The sequence below is a fragment of the Culex pipiens genome, chromosome 3 (genome assembly GCF_016801865.2).
Source record: "Culex pipiens pallens isolate TS chromosome 3, TS_CPP_V2, whole genome shotgun sequence".
Classification (NCBI taxonomy): domain Eukaryota; kingdom Metazoa; phylum Arthropoda; class Insecta; order Diptera; family Culicidae; genus Culex; species Culex pipiens.
Genome location: NC_068939.1, coordinates 105,908,148 through 105,923,894, shown reverse-complemented (window position 1 = coordinate 105,923,894; position 15,747 = coordinate 105,908,148). Strand labels below are relative to the sequence as shown.

General features: G+C 36.0%; 1 protein-coding gene across 2 annotated transcripts in view; it reads left to right on the top strand.

The window, feature by feature from the left end:
* LOC120421927 (hemicentin-2) overlaps window positions 1-15,747 on the top strand; it is a 180,077-nt gene that overhangs the window by 144,100 nt on the left and 20,230 nt on the right. The window lies entirely within an intron of this gene.

Genomic DNA, 15,747 nt, shown 5'->3' with positions numbered 1-15,747 from the left:
TCAAGAATGATCCCTGCAATAAAAGGAAAAAGTTATATTTTTATATAAAATATTTTTTATTTCCATTAAAAACGCTCACCATATTTGAAAAAAAAATCTAAACGAAAAAATAGCATAAACAGTTGAGCTGAACTGACAACGATATAAAGCGAAAATCAAAACGATTGCTGCGATTAATTGAAAAACTCTTTGCGCTCCTATATTTGAAACCCCCTCAAGATAATCACCAAAACTGATTATTTCTCAATACGCGCAATATTGGTCATGTAGAACATAACCACCTGCACCTTTTTTTGTTTTTGAATAGGTCCAATAAACTAAATTTCCAGTTTTTGCTTTTTGGGTGTTTTTGAAACCGCCTTGAGTCAGGGGTATTACAAAACACCCTAAAAGCAAATATTGGAAATTAAGTTTATTGGACCTTTTCAAATTAAACTCCAGATTTTTTTTATCTTGCAGCCGCAAAAGAAATAAATCTCTCACGGCTTCCAAAAAAGACTGGATTTCTTAGGGGTCCAGACTCCCACCAGAAGCATTGCTAGTAGCGAACTAGCAAACAATTTGAAATGAAGATCAACTCTTTCGTGAGAATGGTGGTTCTGAAAAGGACCATATTATTTTGCTGATGCGCTCCTTTGCTTCTCCTGATCGATCCTTGACTGGCTGCTCCGGATGGTCCTCCAAACTGCTTCCTCAATGTGGCCAGTACGATGTCCAAATTAAACTAATTTTACTTAAAACCCAGGCCACTTTAAGATATTGAGGCCATAGTGCGTTAGCGATGGCTAAAACGTCACGAAGAAAATGACGTACATATATGAAGAGCTGACTGGAGAAAAATGGGAGAAGAGAGGACATTGAATGTATTGTGGTTTTTGAAATAAATCGAAATAACAGCGCGAGTGTTTTTCATCTCGCGAAGCAATTTTCTGTTGTTTCTTTTCTGAGTGTACCTCAAATGTCACACGCGAAACCAAAACAAAATTTCGCCGCGGCACCAAACTGAAATGTCGCCAGTTGAGTTGCGACAAGACTCGCGCCGCGTCTTACACGGAGCATGGAATCGATCACGAAAATTTACCGGAAATCGTTCTGTGAGCGTGGATTCGATCATCCAGATGGACCATTTCATGATGTCTAGCTTGGAGAGTACAATTACGGCGCTTTTGATTTTCAAATTGGTGGCTGGGTCTTTCCATTTTGACGCTATATAGCTTATTCAATCGACACCCGCAACATCCCGCATCGGCAAAACTCTCCCGGTGAGAGGACACAACGGACCGGATTGAGGTCCTTCGACAATGAGGCCACTTATTTTTGTTTTATTCAAACGGTAATCGATCCGTAATCAGCAACTTAACCAAGACTTTTTTCCCTTTTGCGTCTTTTCCTGGAGCTGGAAACTGACTGAACTTCATAAATTACCCCAAATGAAACAGTTCTAGTGGTAGTAGAACTAAAAACCAAGTTTTGAAACAATAATTTAATCTAAAGCATTCCATTTCCTTGGCAGACCAGAAAAGATCAGCCACGTTTTTCTCATCATCCAAAGCCGTCAAAACAAAAAAAAGCAAACACACTGATTCAAAATCACTTAAACATGCTTGACAGATATTTCGCGACAGAAAATCGTCGCGAGAGTTAAACTTGCTCAATTCGGTTTAGTGCCGCGGCGACAATAGAGAGTCGCCAGCGCATCAAGCATCTCTCTTTCACTCCCTCCGTTATCTGCCGTGGCTCAGGAGTTACGATGTGCCCTCTTCCACAGCCAGAGATATTCTGAACTTGAGTTTGTAGCTAAACCAATATTTATAATTTTTGTGTCGGCAATAGCACCCAAAATGGCGGAGCATAGCTTTCCTAAAGAAAAGAGGAATGCCAAGAAGAATGTGAAGAATGTTGGTTGGCTTCCAAAAAGGCGGGGAATAGCTCTCAAAGTAATGCGAAGAAGAAGACCGTCACGTAACGTTTCCGCTTCGCGAAAATTTTGGATTGACACCGCAGATAGAGCCCTTAGAGCAAAGTTCTTTGTCAAAATTCTATTTCGCACCATTTGCGCAATTTATTTAATCATTTCTTTTCACAGCGAAAATATTCTTCAAGAGCAGCAGACCGCCATTTTGTTTTGAGGTGACGCTCTTGCAGAGCAAAATTCATCGCGCCATGTGTTCTCCCTCTCTCTCTCACACACACACGCGCAATGGCAAACGAAAAATGCGCGACCGACGCCCTCTCGCTGGGTCGAGGTTCAGTTGCGATTGACAAATTGGACGAACAACATCGACGAGGACGAAACGGCCGGCACGTTTGGACGAAACCCGACAGAGAGGACCATTTCCGCGGAGGATTTGATTGGCTACCAGAAATCCGTGGCCAACGTGACAGTTCCGGATCAAAACCCCCAGGAGAGGACCAACACCACCAAAAAAACCCAAAAACCAAATAGTCTTTTTCAAGACTCACGAATTCTCACGAAAGAGTTATTCTTTTCAAATTAAAAAATTCTATTTCGCGCCATTTGCGCAATTTATTTAATCATTTCTTTTCACAGCGAAAATTTTCATTACCAGTATTGAAACCCATATTGCCCAAAATCTTATGGTTCGGTAAATGTCATCCCCGGAGAACCTCCCTGAGGGCACCGGCCACTCCAGGTTGTGGCCAATACTGTCAAAATGGCCGTTCTGTTTACGAGTACTAAAAACCAAGAAGTTTAATACCCATATTGCCCAAAATCGTATGGTTCGGTAAATGTCCTCCCGGGACAACCTTCCTGAGGGCACCGGCACTCCTGGCTGTGGCCAATACTGTCAAAATGGCCATTTTCATCACCAGTATCAAAATCCAAGAAGTTTGATACCCATATTGCCCAGTCTCGTATGGCCTTCCATCGGAACACCCCTGAGGGTTCTGGCCACTCCGTGTCTTGTGGCCAGAATATTCCGGCTGGCCTGCCTCCGCTTGGGCTGCTCCTTGCTCCAGGCCAGGTGCTTTTCGGCCAACTGCTTCTTGGCCTCCAGGCCATCTGCTTCCAGGTCCAGGTTGTTGTTCACTTCTCGGCGTCCAGCGATAGTGTGATTTTCTTGGGCGGATCGAGCGGGGTTTATATTGGCTCGAAATGGTGACGCAACAGTGCCTTGTTGCGTCGCAGACCTCTTCCCCAGTACCAAGCATGCAACATTTTCGTAACGCGCGACATTTTTCGGTTTTCTGGATTGACACCTCACCAGAATAGAGCCCTTAGGACAAAGTTCTTTGTCAAAAAATCAAATGAGCCGAATTGCCCATGTCCGTATAAACTCAGATGCAAAAACTGCATGCTGAGATAAAAGTATTTTTTGAATTTTTTTTTGGTTCAAGTGAAACTATAATTGATCAAATCAGAAATTATGTGGAATTCAAGCTATAACAAAAGAAATCCCAAGATTTTTAGCTTTTAAACCTCTACGACATAATCAATTGAAAATTAATTTGTTTATCAATTTTCCAATACCTTGCTCTGACGCTACGCAAAAACAAAAATGTCCTTCTCACTTTAAACGCGACGTCAATACACCGTCATCTGCCAATATTAACTTTATCTTCAACACTTGGCCGTAAATCTTACACCGATGGAGCAAGTTATTAAATTAAATTGATTGATTGGCAGTGAGTGCCGGCGACGGACTTTGTCTAGACTACGAGCCAGCTGAGTCTCGGCTCCAATACAGGAGAAGAAACACTACTAGCTAAGAGATGGAAACGGAACCAGTTGGTAGTGAGGAGTTTTCTGTGGTGTGAACTTTACAGTCGTGATCAATTCCATGCGAAGCGGTTTCCGGTTTTGTGCATCATCGAGGATATTTCCAAAAAGCAAAGTGTTTTGAAACTAAATTTAAGAATTGTGAAAAGTGAGTCCACAATTACATTTTTGCGTAAAACATAATAAAAATAATTGTTATATTAAACCTTCTGAAAACTATTTCCGACAACTAGATTCGCATGGAATTGTTGCTCACGTTATGCTGAAGATGAAAACTTTTAATTAGAAAATGCATCGTACAAACCTTTCAGAACTGGACGCTAAAGTAAGTTGAAGTCGATTTTCCTTGCGCTCACTCGCAGAGTACTTGGTAGTGCACTTTCCTCAACTATCGAGGATAATTGAAGTGCTGTGGATTAATTGGAGTGTGGTTACAATCGTCATTACACACTTCAATGGCCATTAACTTATTACAGAACTCATTGGAAACCTGGTGGGGATGCCTGGTGGTAAAACGCATCTGCCTCTATCCCCAATCCTTTCTTTTATTACATTCCACTGAAGAGATACTTATTATGTGTTTCACTCTCCATTCTCACATTACTTTTCCACCCTCTCCTCTTCCTTTGTTATCAGTGTTGCATCTGCGGTCATGACTCTTTCATCAACTGTATTGATTTCATTATCTTATGTTCACCCTGCCAGTGGCGATGATTTCAATGAACGGTGATGGCTCACAGTTAATTTTGTTGTTTTGTTTAGTGGAATGTTTACGGCTGTTTTTCAATTACTGAAAGCATTTTTAATAAGCATTATTTTGATTTTTGTTTCGTTCAAAGTTGCTGCCCTGATTCTCCTACTGTTAGATAATTCAATGGATTTTTATTAATAGTGAACATAAATATATCAATTTTTGTAACACAATGATTGTAAAATAGTTTTGCTACAAACCAACTGTTGAGTTTACAGATATTTGATACTTTATATAAAATGAAACGAAACGAATGAACGAACGAACACGTAGTCTTTATTAAGTATGGTAATGAATATAAAAATTTATATATAGTTTAAATACGGAAGACTGTGAAAATTAAAGTACACTGCATTAGAATGGCCTCTCTTTTATTTGTGAACTGTTGTCCTGTTGGTTCTTTAGTTAAAATACTTCAGTTGAATGGATAATTTCATTTTGATCTCGATATAATGCATCATACCGCAAGGTACAATCTGATCGATAGTGTTTGAGTTTATTATTTTCTCTCTGCTGTTTGGTTTGTTCTTTTCTCCTGGATTGTCGAGTTTGAATGGGCGTTTGTTTTAGAATGGAATCTCTCACCATATTTACTTAACATTTGTTTAGCGAAGGTTGAACTGTGTGGTTATGTTTTCAGTTATGAAGAAAAAAAAACAGTTTGCGTTACAGTAATATGTTCCACAATCTTAAATCTTCGTTTTCCTAACGGAACGCTATTATGGTTCGATGATTGAGCAATGATGACTACTTTTACTAACATCTTACCAACGAATGATGGACCTGTTTGTGTGTGTTGTTGACTGCACTATTTTGCACTGATCTTTTTATTTAGACTTGGTTTCAATCTACATGATTTTACAGAATGGCGATCAAAAAACATGTTTTTGATATCTTAGGTTTTTTTTAGTGAATGTTATTAGTTTTATTAATTCCTAAGCCGATTCCGTCCGCATATAATTGAAAAGCGTTATGAACTACAAATTTGCAGCAAAGAAGTTTGTTTTGAACGTGTTTATGGCAATGGTGTACATCAAACTTTTGCATCTCGCTACCAAAGGAAATGTAGACGTTTCAGTTTTTATTTTCATCTCAAACGATAACTATTCTAAACGAATGTTAATTTTCTTTGTTTTCAACGCTCTTCGTTTGAGGAATGAATGTAACTATTCAGCAAAAAAAACATATACATAGATAGAAAACTCGCATCGTTGTAACATAGCACAAATCTTCCCAGTTCATATATAAATACACATAAACACATACTCACATACATTTCAGTGCAAACACATGCCCGGCAGCTGCAAATGCAACACGCTAATAACCATTCCACGTCATTCCAAAAAGGAAGCAATTCACCTTGGTGAAATATTAAAACCTTATGCTATGCTCATTTTGAGTTTGTCTTTATTGTTTCGTTCTAGCTCAATAGACTGGTCCAAATCCTGCATCTGTTAAAAACTAAAATATGTTTTGATTTAAGAGAATGTTAAAAAAATCAAAATCCAAATAAAACACCTTGAGTAAACTCATCAATTTGGACCAGTCTAGAAGCCTACCCTCTTAGCACAATCATCACACACACGAAATTGCTCACTGCTCACCGCATCCCGCGCACTCCCCGTTCGCTCTCGTTCGCCGCATTCATTCAAGTGTTCCGTGGCGTATTCCGCAAAATACCAGCACCATTCGCCGACTGCAATTCACCGTTTGTAAACTTGACACAATATGAACAATGTGCTTATTTTTGTTTTTGTTACCAAACCACCACCGTTACATGCCTCACCCGCTCACCTTCATTTAATCTAACGGTCTGTCCAAGTGGAATGAAGGATGTGCATCTCTGCACCTGCTACTTTTAAGGCATTCCGATTTTGAACCGTAACTTTCAAGTTTGCTAATGCTTTTTTATATATAATTATTATCGTAATTGTTTGTCTCACAACTTGGTTTAACCTTTTTACACTGTTACATTTTGCTACTCTTTCCTCACTCACTATATTTAAGCACTACTTTCAGTTAAGTTTCCACTTTATTATTTCATTGCACTTCAGCACTTTCTATTTCGTCCAGCTTTCCATTGCACTTTTCTCCACAGGACCTAACCAACTGTGAAAAAAGAGTAACGACTCTTTTGTCTGAAACAACCATCAACCAATCTCCCCACACCAATTAACATAAACGCCCTGTGGGTGCCTTGATGAGCAATAATGTTATGTGCCTGCGGTTTTACTTCCCACCACAAAATAAAAATAGTCAAACCAGCAGTTCTGGAGGCATGCGGGGTTTTATTTGCTTTGTACTTGTTTCAACAAGTGCGATAAAAGATTATCTTAACATTCACACCTCGTCATAATTTCTACTATGTAGGTATTTAGCAAAAAAGTTTAATACATAGGGCAAATGCTTCATTGGTTCGATTGATGTATGAAAATGTCAGAAAAATATTTACTACGCATTTCTCGAGTTGGTGCGAAAATAAAAGTTAGGAAAATGAACAAAATAAACCAGAAAGGTGAGTCACTATGCGTCTCCACCAATCTCTGAAGCATTCCAGGCACAGACTAATGATTTTATTTTGCGGGGTTGTGTGAGGGAACTTGATCCCCTTTTTTGTATCGCACATAACTCTCTTAATTTCTCACAAATAGGGGAACGTGTTGCATGAATTGAAAGCTTTTTTATAAAAAGATTAAAGGTATTTAAGATGAACTCTTCATGCGTTTTATAAAAAAAAAAATATTTCAACCTGCATTTTCAAAATGTTAGAGGTTACTTAATCCCCCTTTCAATATTTTGAAGAAATCTTAAGCAATTTTTTTCTCAGCATTTTCACACAAAGCCTGAACGTGTGTGTTCAAAACACAAGAAGTTTAGTATGTAAAATATTTAAAAACTTAAAATATTCTTCTTAGAACAAAATTGAGCATGTTTACATAACCATACCCATTTGTTCTCTTGTACTATCTAGATAGGAATCCCAGCAAGCTTAGTACAAGAGAGCACACCGGCATCGATAAGCTGATAATTTGTGTTTACAAAACATTTGAATATAGTTCTTACTACAATAAGTCACCTACAACTATACTAAAAGAAACCATTCACGAAAGACCAACCATTCATTAAGCTTAAGGCTGATTCCAGTGGCTTTGAAAATGCATGGATCAAGTCTCCCTAATTGCACTTATAAAACAATTCATTATTTAAAAAAAAGTATGACGATAAATTTAGCATCAAATGCTTGAGGGTTTTGTAGTAGATTATTTTAGGAAAATTTATCGAAACAAAGAAAAAAGATCTCTTGGAGGTTTTTTGCAGCACTTTTGAGAAAAATGTTTGAAACTCATTTCGAACATTTTTTTTCTTTGTTCAATGAGTTTGAGTCGTTTTCGCTCAACTTTCTAGAACAAAGCTATTTTTTTAACCACATGCTGACGAGATACAGGCTCCCCACTTTCCCCTACTTAATTTTCTTTCTTAAAAAGAATGAGACCATAGTGTGTGAATCTGTACTGGACGATATCTGATTTGACACGATTTTTGAATAATTGTCCAATGGTCGTATCGTCTGTTGCGTGCTATCTTGTTACATCGACCAATCAGTACTTTTCGAGAAAAATGCTTTTAATGTTTTTAATCAGAAAAGCACGTGTCACGTGCCTTTATGATGAAAAATGTGCTAAGTGTCACAAGTGTGCACAGAATTCCCATAAAAAAATCTGTATAAGCAAAGCATACATCAATAGTTTAATGAATAGTCAGTATACTTTCAAAAACAAAGTATGCACGGCATGGAAGTAGCAAATTATTATAAATCGTATCATAAACATTATAACTACATACAGCAATTCCATTTGAAAAGAGCCTAAACCAAAAAAAAGTTCTCCGATCGGGCTCAAAATTTTTCTGGGGGTTCCTTGGCCAAAATAATTAGACCCGTATTTTTTTGTTTGGCCATTAGGGTGGCCTACATCGTGCTAGGGTGGTTCAAAAAATGGCAATTTTCGTCATTTTTCGCAAAAACCACTTTTTTCTAAAAATCATATCTCCGCGCCATTTCATCCGATTTTAGCTGTCTTAGACGCAAAAGAAAGGTGATGAGTTTGGCTATTTGGGAAAAATAGTAAAAAGTTCCAAAAATCTAGCTTAACTATTGAAAAAGTCGTATGAAAACTTAAAATGGCGTTTTGACCGTGTCTGGACCAAAGAGCCTATGTCTGAAAATATTTTTATCGGATTCCTCGGAAAATTTCACATAACATATCAAAAAATTGGCGATGTCGAACCGTACGTTTTGGAGATACGATTTTTTGAAAATAAAAACTGCGTTTTTCGACGCGCCACGCGCAAAAACGGGAAAATGACGAAATCGGCAAAAAATCAACTTTTTTCACTAAAACTGCGATAACTTTAAAATTTCAGCGATGACCTATACATGTCTGGGTACCAAAATTTTCGTAATTGAGAGACGCAACTTTTGGTACCATAACATCTATAGGTCATCGCTGAAATTTTAAAGTTATCGCAGTTTTAGTGGAAAAAGTTGATTTTTTGCCGATTTCGTCATTTTCCCGTTTTTGCGCGTGGCGCGTCGAAAAACGCAGTTTTTTTTTTCAAAAAATCATATCTCGGAAACGTACGGTTCGACATCGCCAATTTTTTGATATGTTATGTGAAATTTTCCGAGGAATCCGATAAAAATATTTTCAGACATAGGCTCTTTGGTCCAGACACGGTCAAAACGCCATTTTAAGTTTTCATACGACTTTTTCAATAGTTAAGCTAGATTTTTGGAACTTTTTACTATTTTTCCCAAATAGCCAAACTCATCACCTTTCTTTTGCGTCTAAGACAGCTAAAATCGGATGAAATGGCGCGGAGATATGATTTTTAGAAAAAAGTGGTTTTTGCGAAAAATGACGAAAATTGCCATTTTTTGAACCACCCTAGCACGATGTAGGCCACCCTAATGGCCAAACAAAAAAATACGGGTCTAATTATTTTGGCCAAGGAACCCCCAGAAAAATTTTGAGCCCGATCGGAGAACTTTTTTTTTGGTTTAGGCTCTTTTCAAATGGAATTGCTGCATAGAAAGTTGTTTTCCACCTTCCTGATAAAGAATATATTGGATTCAATTCAATTCAATTAGTTTTTATTAGTAAATAATCAATTCACAATTTCGTAATTCTTATAACCTAATAGAGTTTTGGAGTACCTTTCAACTATGATTTGTACTATAGTTCATTTTGATGTAATTGGATATTCTAACAATGGATTTGCCAACAGAAGGAAAAATTATTTTAAAAAAACTTCGAAATACAAACCTTTGAAATATATATTGGATTCAAAATATTGTATCAGTGAAAATTGTGGTTTTCAGAAAAAATATGTTTTTTATACTTATTGAGAAACCTGGTACAGTCATCCCACATATTCGGAACACCCACAAATTTTGTCAATAGCATGCCAAAAGTAGCTTTTCTGTCGACCTTACTATTTTTAGAACCTTCATTTGGACATTATCTTGCTATTTCACTAGTAAAAGTAGTACTTTTTGAACAAAAAACATCACCGTAAACTGGGGTCAATCGGGACACTTGGGGCGAATTGGGACAGCAGTTTTATCCATATTGGAGCACAATATTTTGATTCTTCTGGTTGGTTTCCGTTAGAACAGACTCAGACCAACATAATGTGTACATCCATTTCCAAATTTAAAAGCTTTAAGTGCCCTAAAAACTGCTGTCCCTATTCAGACTGTAGTCCCGATTCGCCCCAGATTACGGCACTCCAAGACTATTTTGTCCAGAGCAGCAAAACACTGCCTCCAAATGGCCTGTTTCATAATTGTGGGATGTTATTGTGCCTCCCACAATTGTGGAACACCTGAATTTAACTGATATTTTCACAAAAAAAAAATTTATTAAACCATGTATAAAACATCCCTAAGCTTGAGTTTCATTGGTTTCAGTGTGTGAAGTCATTATTTGGTAATAAATATGTACTCCTGGAGAGATCCAAAGTTTGTTTACATTTGTAAGAAAAAAGTGTTCCAAATTTGTGGATTTCAAGGGTCAAAGTAATTCTTCAAAAACTTCATATAAAAGTTAAAATTTGCAGATGTTCGATACAGCATTCGAAAGATCGCAAGAAAAGCTTTAAAGTGAATTTAAAAACGAATCATTAAGTTCAATTATCGATTTGCTATGATTTTTTAAACATTGGCCAATCGGAAAACCGTTCCGAATATGTGAGATGACTGTACCGTAAAACGGGGTGACTTTGATAGCAGGGGTGACTTTGATAGGTTTGCGATTTTTCCGCAAAATGAAGAGTGCATTTTATACGTATTTTATACGTACGGAATTGTTAAGAATCATACTGACCGTGGTAGATAAGCGTTCAAAGTACCTCAAAAAGAACTTTTCATAAAATTTTGAATAGTTTAAAAAGTTAATTAACTATAGTTAAGAAAATGTTGATGAAAGCCATGATTTTAAACTTCTCAAAGTGTCATGATTGTCTCAATGAACATGATTTAAACTGTAAAATGTGAAAACTTTTGATTCGTGCTTCGAATTCAGTATAGATTAAAATATAAATCAATAATTTTATAAACAAAACCAGTTTAAACAAATTTCACGTCAAATTCCGTCTTTTCAACTATTTTACCTAAAATTTATATGTATGTTGTAAAAAGCTTATAAACTTAGTCAACTAAATACAAACAATGATTTTTTTTTCTTAAAAAACTATATCAGCCACTTTAGTGATGGTACATTTAACGTAACTATTTTTCTAAACACTATTGAAAAAACTTTTTTCCAAAAAAGTGCATGGACTTTGTGTGGCCTACCTCAGTACATGTTATAAAAAAAATAATCTTGAGAAAACCCTTACCTGTTGGAAAATATTCCAAAAACAATGTGAAATCCTATCAAAATCACCCCGGTTTACTGTACTAAATAAATAATGCCACCGAAACAGACCGTGTTACTGAATTTACTATTGGATAATACACAGATAAAAAACTATGGCAACATAACTTCTGCCAATGGTGACAGTTTTTGTGTAAAAAAAAATGTATTCTCTGCCTTCCAAAATTCAACTTTTACTCAAGCAATTCCCCACGAAAACAGCATGATTCGAAAACAAAGTTGCCCGATCGGGCTCAAAATATGTCTGGTTGTTCCCTGGCCGAAATAATTAGACCCGTATTGTTTTGGTTGGTCAAATTTTTGTAATTGAAAGACGCAACTTCTGGTACCCGAACATCGCTTAAATTTCAAAGTTATCGCAGTTTTAGTAAATTAAAGTAGTTTTTCCCCCGTTTTCGTTATTATTCCGTGTTACCGCGAGGCGTTTCCAGACATTTGGTCCCGATACCTTCAAAACAGCATTTTATGTTTTCATTCGATCATTTCAAATGTTTGGCTAGATACTTGAAACATCTAACTATTTTTTTTTTTCATAATAGCCTATCTAATACTCTTTCGTTTGCATCAAAGACAGCTGAAATCGGTTGAAATGGCTGGGAGTTATGATTTTCAGAAAAAAGTGGTTTTTGCGAAAATCGACGAAAATGGCAATTTTTCGGACCACCCTAACACGGCTTAGGTCACCCTAATGGCCAAACAAAAAATACGGGTCTTATTATTTCGGCTAAGGAATCTCCAGAAAAATTTTGTATATGTGTTTGTCGTTCAGGATGTGCTGCGTTATGGATATATTTATTAAATTTTTAATTCCGCCAGTTCGGGTGTGATTGGGGTTGTGACTGACCCAACATATTTTTTATGCAATTCAACAGCTAGTTAACATTTGAGGAATCTTTTATTATGTATTTTTCCAAAAATGACATATCTGAAGTCATTTTCTGTAAATACTTTCAAAGTTCTAAAAGGTTTCAAATACATAATTTCCTTACTTTAATTCTTAACCGTTGTAATGGTAACTATTAGTTAGAAAATATCAGAGGCTAACCACGCTTTTGGCACATAATCTGCTAAACTGACGATTTTAAGTCGAAAAAAATAATAACTCGTAAAAGTATGTTGTGTAAGGGAACATAAAATATGTGACCAGCAATTTTTTAGTGTAGTTTTCTCTTACGCACTTTTTCCAAATTTAACATATTTTCAAGCCAATGTGTATAGGACCTTTAAAATAAAACTGTAGTTGGGTCATTCTTTGCCAAATCACACATCAGTTGCCGTAACCCATCTCCGATTTTCGTGAAACTTTGTCCGAAGGGGTATGACATTTTTTATGAAAAATGCATATTCTCGGTTTTTGAGTACGCCAACAAATCGGGCTCCAAATTTTACATAAAAGTCTCTTTGGTACCAAATTTCCAAAGTTCAGGCTGCAAATTATTGAAAACACAATTTTTGTCGAATGTTCAAAGATGAATGAGTTGGCAGAGAATGACTCAGATATATTCTGTCTCAAGTGATGTGCAACTTTAAAATCATTGCGGGAAAAGATCTCTCGACGGCAATGCATATTTCTGCTTTTCGTTGAAATGGTGCATCAAAGTATAATTTCCTTGCGCTTTCAGTGTAGCAGTCAAACTTGAAATGTAATACGTGCCATGCGATTGAAGTTATATGTGCAATAGAAATCGTGTAAATCGGAAAATAAAAATGCGAGCGAGCTCCATGAATGGGAAATGGAGCATTTATATTTTGTGTACACACATATTCAATACAAGCCAATCGACTATTGTGTGCTAGGGTGTCTCTCCAATTGAAATGTTTCTAATCTTTATGCTGCCTTCTTGCCAACAAAATCTGCTGATCCAAAGTGTTTGTACACATGCGTGTGAACAGCACAAAAAAAATACACTCCAACATTCCACGCAAGGATAACGACAACAACAACCCTGGTCTCACAGGGTGGTGGGTGGGAGTTTATGTCGAATGAGAAGCCAAATGTTCTTCTTATCGAACCCCTGAAACATCTTTCCCTACCGAGCTTTACCGGCATCGCTTTGTACCTCGACAAGTCAATTCAGGATGCTCGTTTAACTGTACATATTTCAATTGGTAAAATGCTGTTCGAAACGTGCGATCAACTTTAAATTGATTCGTCACGCGTATTTCCGTATTTCGATGCAGCAATAAAAATAAACTTGTCACTTGTATGGAACGTAGACTCAAAACAATCTTGTCAACTTTTTAAACTGTTTGAGATTGTTATTTTTAAAGAAATGAAAAACCTTTCGAATGCTGATTCATTCTTAGGGGGGGAAAGTATACTGGTGCTTTATGGATCCAGTAAATTATGTGAACAATTTTTGATACTTTCGAAATGGTATTCTCAAAATCGGACAACCACATGATAGACAAAATTTAATGTAAAGTTACGACAAGATTTATCACGATGAGTCCTTTCAATATCTCCAGACACATGTTCACTCACTGTGTAATTTATTTATATTCAGTGGATTTTAAATTGTATTTTGGATAGCACGGAGCTAGGAAAAAAACACTTACATGATTACAGTGCGCTGCAAAATTTCTAATGTGGATCCTGAACATCACTAGTGGGGTTTGACAAGTTTTTGGGATATAAAGCTACTGCAACGGTGTGGCCTCACTAGTTTGAACATGAAAAAAACTAGTTCAAGAATCAGTGAAAATATCGCCCTGTAATATGTTAGAAAGTTTAAAATGATTTGGGATGATGATTTTGCAAGGCCGTGTACTTGACGCATTTTACACGTTGGTTTTCTACTGTAATAGTTGTTTTGAAATGTCTGAAAAAATAAATCGGGATGAGTTTGGCAACTGGGGGTGCATAATACCTCCTTTTCTTTTACTGTAAATCAAAGGCGCCCAACCTTTCCCTGGTAACATTTTAGGTTTTAAGTAGGCCATAAAAGCCTATTGAGGCCGTATGAGGGTTTCCAGAACCATGATAAAACCGGTAAGTTTAAAAATTTTACTAGGGTTTGGCCTTGCGGGCCAGATATTATTTTTCTGAAGTTGTGTCGGGCCGGAAAAAAAAAATGTAAGCAATTTTTCTCATAAAATTATTGAAATTATTTTTGAAGTAAACAAATTAATAAATAGTGATACAAATATGCAAGTTTCTTGAAGTTTAATTTCATTTATCAATGAGGCATGATGATTGAAATGATTGAATGATTGAAACAAAATTTGGATGCAAATCCTCTTTACAAGAAACACTTTTGTGTTGTTGTGCATCTTTACTTAAATATTTTATAATATATTTTAAAGTTATTTTAAAACACAAAAATTTAAACGGTGTAGAGAAATATGCATTGATTAGTTCAATTCGTTTTCTTTGAATTTCAAAGTTTATAAAAAAATACTATGTTGCCATTAAATTTCTTCACTCATTTTGGGATTATTTTAATTGTTCAAAAATATGCAATCTTAGTTTTAAGTATGATCAATTTGCTTTTTTAAATTTGTAATTTATTGGAAACAATAGCCTGTAACTATAACACTTTGTATCAGGTTAAGGAAGGACCCTTTTTAAAGAGAAACTATATGATTGAAAAATTGTTTCTAAAAATACATAATTTCTTTCTCACTCATTTATTTAAAAAATCAATATTTATCAAGCTCCTCAGGTAAAAACAGCAAAAAACTGATTGTAGTTAAGTGTATTTCTGTACATTTTTAAACAACAATCCAAGTTTTTTTTTCATATAGATATTTCACATTTTAACATTTGTTTTCTTGCGCAATTTTTCTGATTAAAAATTGATTCTGAAAATATCAATATAGAAATGATGAGAATTTTATTCAAACATAAACAATGCATTGCAATGTTTGAATTGAAAAATAAAAAAAACAATTTTAAAACTACAAAAGCAAAATCCAAATAATAAGTTGAACAAGCAACATTTTATTTCTGAAGCAAAAATCAAACTTAATGTTTTTAATTGAAATTTGATCTCAAACCTTTTTTTTTTATTTTGACTCTGAACTTATTTATTCAATATTTCATGAACAGCCTTAAGGGCCAGTCATAGAACTATTTTGAAAAGCCGTCGCGGGCCGGATCAAATGACTTCACGAGCCGGACGTTGGGCAGGCCTGCTATAAATTATTGGCTTTGAATGACACAAAAGAAAGGACTAACATACCAAATTGTCATTGAGGACTGGGCTTATTTTACGTCGAACTGGGGTTTATTTATATAAAAAAAAAATACTAACAGCAGAGGCACCCACGGGCACGCCCTGATTTTTCGTCCAAACAAATAATTAAACATACAC